This window comes from Dendrobates tinctorius, unplaced genomic scaffold (genome assembly GCF_039654945.1).
Source record: "Dendrobates tinctorius isolate UK_male_01 unplaced genomic scaffold, ASM3965494v1 ptg000039l, whole genome shotgun sequence".
Classification (NCBI taxonomy): Eukaryota; Metazoa; Chordata; class Amphibia; order Anura; family Dendrobatidae; genus Dendrobates; species Dendrobates tinctorius.
In genome coordinates, this window is record NW_027361707.1 from 58,070,235 (window position 1) to 58,076,234 (window position 6,000).

Here is a 6,000-nt window from a genome sequence, read left to right on the forward strand (position 1 = left end):
ATCTATCACCACCTCAGAGTCGGAACCTGTCTCCCTCTCTGTAAGGTTTGGCTCGGTGCTACAATGTTAAAAAAAAACATTAATATTTTGCATTGAAAAAATAAAAATTCCAAAATTTAACCCTACACTTATGGTCTCAGATCCATCACAGGAGCAAGGAAACGTAGGCGGTCGAAGAAGAGGTATTTCCTCTTGGTGGTTCCGGCCGCTCCACTACGGGTCCTCAGCTGTCTCTCGCTCCTATATGTGTCCTACAGCTGTGCCAATGCCTCGTCACATCAGTCACTACAATGTAAAACAAAACACAGGATTTAAGACCACACATATGGCTATGTTATCAACGGTTTAAATATGCTTAGGCAACCATATTTAAGCTTATATGAATTCAATTTCTGATGGCTCTATACCAATACTCCAAAAATGAGTAATGGGTTCAGGCCTACTACAAAGGGCCTTCTAACCAACCTACTTTAAATCAAAATGTAGAAAAACCTGTGGTAATGATGTATGGATGCGAACATCTAATATTTTTTGAATAAAAAAAAGACATATACTGGCTAAGATACGGACGAAAAAACAAGGAGAGCACTGCATTTGGTGGAAGAACAATTAGCTAAGGATTGCAATATTTGTCCGAAAATATTAATGGGGCCACCAGTCAGGGATGTGTAATTTAGATTGGGATAATATGCAGATATTAATGGCATAGTAATTTCTGAAAGCTATATGGCCAAGGAGGCCACATATTGTAACTTACATTGAGAATATTACATTTGCCTTTCTAATTATGTGTCCACATTTTTACAGTGCAATTGAATTTTTGGGGGAATATTTAACTTACTAATTTGCTCCTGCTCCTCCTGAGGTCTGGCCGCATAACCACTGAACATCTGGGAACAGATTCTTCTCCATGCTGCCTCCTTGTGTGCCCGGTCAGCATAGTGGGGATCTCTCTGGTCCCATAGTTCTGGCCTCTCCTGGACCAGAACTATAAGCATTTCTACATTCACTTGCGTGGACATGATGGAGGAATCCGTGGAGGCATTCTTCCTGGTTTTTTTTAATGGTGCAAGTGAAATTTGCATGCCAAAGCCTCCTGCCAATGCCTCATGTTATTTTCTGTGACCTGGAGAAGTGTTGCAATTTTATCGCAAGTCACACATGTGGTCTGTTTGTATTCCGATTTTTTATCGCACCCATAGACTTGCATTGGCGAGTCCGATCCGAAAATTGGTGACAATCGCAGTATGCTGCGATTGTCTCAGTCTGAGGAAAAGATCCGACAAAAAATCAGATGATGGGAGCTACACCATAGAATAACATTGGGACGAATGCAATGCAATTTTTTTATCGCATTGCATTCGTCCGATTTATTCGCTAGTGTGACGCCGGCCTAATAGAAACTCCGGCAGCACTTCTATATTTTAATCCCACTTTTAGTTTTGACTTGCAAATACTGATGTAAAATACTGACCAAATACTGATAGTGTGAGTACTTTAAAAGTTCTGCTCCTCTATATATGGTGGTTATGTAAATGCAGTAAGGCCAGCAGAGTCCCAATTAGTTGTCAATGAAGCTGGAGCTTACTGAACGCACCTAAGTTTGATTGTCTAGTAAAAATCAAATTCTTCTGTTCACGCAGTTTGTTCTAGAAAATTTAATTCATTGAGAAATCATTCTCTGCAAAATTAATGTCTCTTATAATGCTTTGGAATATTTCAAGACCCCAGAGCATAATACACGTAATATGGAAAAAAAATATTCACCCTTCTCTCACCTCTCCAGCAGCCCCTCCATTATTCACATCCATCTTTTCAGTTCGGACCACATTCTCATCCCCCAACACTTAGGGCTAGTTGTCTGAAGATTCCAACCTATGTCAGACCTCCAGGTGCATGGAAGGTCAATAGCGTACATCATGGTAATAATGGTAACTAGTGAAGGCCGAGCACATGAATGTTAGGGTTCAGCAGAACATCTTAAAAAGATGAATGGGGCGATGAACACCCTTTGTTTGCCATGCTGTCATCTGCATGACAGCGCAGCAAACACAGGCTCTGATACGTGGTAAGATCATTACCACCAGTTAGTAAGCTGTGGTTCCCACGCTGTCAGATGACAGCATGAGTCAGCAGCTGTGACCAACAGTAAAAAGTTTATCTCCAGTCACAGGCGTCGGCTGATGATAAAGTGCTACTCCCATCAGTCTACGCCTGCTTTCACTGAAACCAGCGATAGCAGGCGTTGCTGATGGGTGTATTTGTCAGCCCACAACTGTGCACTCTAAATAAATTAAAAAACTAATATGACAAGGTATTTCATCTATTTTTTGATAATGTGTTCAGGCAAATCTGACAGCTGCGGGCTGCAACCCTTAGCTGTCAGCTTTACAATTGTCTGCTTATCAAGAACAGAGGGGTCACTAAACCATTTTTTTAATTATTTAAAAAAGCAATTAAAACAAATGGCGTTAGGTGCCCCCCATTTTTGACACTTAGCCAAGTTTAAGCAGGCATCTGGGGGCTGGTATACTCAGGCTGGTAAGTGCATATTAATATTGCCCCAGCCTAAAAATAGCAGCCTATAGCCACCCTAGAAAAGGGGCATCTATTTGATGAGCTAATTCTGGTGCTTGACCTGGTGCTCCCTCTTGCCCTGGTGCTTCATCAAGTGGGGTAACAGTTGTAGGTTCATGTCAGTTGTTTTATGGCCTCTGTCAGCAATCCAAATTTGTAATGGATTGGCGTCTATAAGATGCCGCCATTTTAAATCCCCATAGTTACATTATAAAAAATACACATCCAGAATAAATATATTTATTTGAAGGAAAGACACATACTCCTTTATTTGAAGTAAAAGTAAAAAAGGCACAGTTACAGTATACTCACCTTACACCCATTCCATTGAAGTGTATGTCACCTGTTCAATACATAAAATAATAAACAACCATGATACTCACCTTACGACTAATCCACTGATTTCCCCTGAAAAAAATAAAATAATAAACAACAATTTCACTCACCTGTCCAATGTGATGTGACTACTATCCCAATCAGCCAAAACACACTGACAGGAGTGTAATTGCTCATGCTATGTGTACTGCTGAACTCAACTTATTAAAGTTCATCAGAGTTCAAACTTGATAAACCATAGGGATCTCACTAATGATAACACTCACTGAGTGAGAAAGTTCTCAGGCTTCGGTGCCGTACGTGAGTTTATTGAGGTTTAGTTATGAACTCCATTGAACTTTCTCATGGAAGCGCAGAGCTAGACACGGCAGGAGAGATTACACTCCTGTCAGTGTGTTCCAGCTGGCTGGGGTAGCAGTCACATCACTGATGTGACCACTATCCAAATCATCCGGATAGTTGTGGGACAGAATATATTATCTTCACATCAGACTGGTAAGTGATATGGTTATTTATTTTTATTTTTTTCCTCTTTTTCTGCAGGTGACATGGGCATCTGTGGATTAGGCATAAGGTAAGTTTAATGGTTGTTCATGGCGTTTTGTCTTATACAGGGGACAAGGGCTTTAATGGAATAGGTGTTAGGCAAGTATTACTGTGCTGTTTGATTTTTTAACTGTGATCTGCTGTAAACTCACTGAGCTGAACTGTGGTGACCTCATCACTGAGTTTTTCCCATGGTGCTGAGGTCATCGCACTTCAGCCCTGCTGGGAATGCAGCCTCACTGACTGGTGGTAACCACAATGATGACACCGCTGGTCAATGATGTTGCGCTCGCAGCAGCTCATTCACCAGTGGTTCTCAGCGATCGTATCTTCTCACCATCCAGGTTGAAAACTATTTATCCTCCAGACATGGATTACGGCATGGGACAGAAAGATGGACAGGTGAGGGATATTGTTCTTTTTAATTTTTGTTTTATTACAGGAGATGAGGGATTAAGTGGAATTAGGCATTAGGTAAGTATAGCTGTGTTTGTATTTTGAAATAAAAAAAGTATTAGTGTGTTTTGTTTTATTTCTAACAAAGGACTTTATACTTGCTGTTTGAAAATCTGAGGTTGCGTGTTATAAAAATCACCTAGACAGGTTAACGATGCAACTATTTTTATTCCATGCATTCCATTCCCTGTGTTCCTCTAGACGATGGATATCACGACTGTAGCTCATGGATACCGGTTATGATTGGGTCACCGAGGAGGAAAGCAAGACCAATCTAAGCACAGAAAACCAGAGAGGTTGGTAACTAAGCAGATTGCAGACCCCTGATCCTATCCACACAACTAGCAGTAGCCGTGGAGCGTACCTACGATGATCCTAGATGCCTCAACACAGCCGGAGAACTAAATAAGCCTAAAGCAAGAAAGGGGAAATCTAAACTGCCCCAGAGCAGACCCCAAAGGAATAGATAGCCCCCAAACATATATTGTCGGTGAGACAAGATGAAAACACAAACGCAGGTAGGAAAATAGACTGAGCAAACTATGGGGCCCACAGTAACTAGACAGGGCAGGAAAGGAAAGACTCTGTCTGCAATCATGCAAAAAACCCTCCAAAAAATGCCCAACATGTCTGATAGAAAAAATACTGAAGTCACTAGACTTCACCCACTATATCAGTGCTCTGGTATATTCTGAAAGCAGAGCAAAAAGAGGCCAATCTAATAAGGTACAAAAACAAACTGGCACAAACAGAAACAAGGCTCGAAATTCAGCACAGCCCCAGCTGAGGCTGGCTGACCACACACAAAACTGAAATAAACAAAACCGAATCAAATGTGCACAATAGCAAAAGAGCACTTAGCTTGAGCATGCAGGGACTGAGCTGGAAACTAAGACCTCAGGAAGCAGGAAAAAATCACCAGCAGGGATAGAGAGAGTAGGTTGTCTTAAATCCAGTCAGAAACTCCAGATCTCCAGTCATCCTCCTCATTATCAGGTGGCAGGCCTCTGTTAATTAGATCAGCTCCATTACTTCCAGTAACCATCAGAGGGAGCCCGGGAAGAGAACTCGCAACCCCTCTATAAATATAACCAGCTTCACTAGTAACCAGAGGTAAGCCAGAAAGTGAATTCACAACAGTACCCCCCTTGAGGAGGGGTCACCGAACCCTCATCCACGCCACCAGGCCGATCAGGATGGGTACGGTGAAAAGAACGAACCAATCTATCGGCATGAATGTCAGAAGCAGAGACCCAAGAATTATCCTCCTGGCCATAACCCTTCCATTTGACCAAGTACTGGAGTCTCCGTCTAGACAAACGAGAATCCAATATTTTCTCTACCTCATATTCCACATTGCCTTTAACCAATATAGGGTCAGGAGGTGCTGCCATGGGAACTACTGACTCCACAAACCTCTTCAACAGAGATTTATGAAACACGTTATGGATCTTAAACGTAACTGGAAGAGCCAATCGAAAGGAAACAGGATTAAGAATTTCCAAAATCTTACAAGGTCCAATGAATCTTGGCTTCAACTTTGGAGACACAACCTTCATAGGAATATTCTTTGACGACAACCAAACCATGTCGCCCACTTTAAACCGGGGACCAATGGTCCTATGCCGGTTGGAAAACCGTTGGGCTTTTTCCTGAGAGAGGGACAACTTATCCACCACTTGGTCCCAAATCTGCTGCATTCTCTCTATCACAGTGTCCACACTTGGGCAGGTTGAAGATTTCACTTGCCCTGAAGAAAATCGAGGATGAAACCCAAAGTTACAGAAAAAGGGCAACATCAAAGTGGCAGAACTAGCTCTATTGTTTAGAGCGAATTCGGCCAAGGGCAAAAATGAGACCCAGTAATCCTGATCAGCAGATATAAAACATATAAAACATCTCAAATAGGACTCCAATGTCTGGTTTGTTCTCTCAGTCTGACCATTGGTCTTAGGCTACTTTCACACATCAGGTTTTCGGCGTCAGGCGCGATCCGGCGTCGTGCCGGAATGCCGGATCCGGCAAATGTTTTGTAAAACCTGAAGTGCCGGATCCGGTTTTCTGCCGGATCCGTCTTGTTCTTGA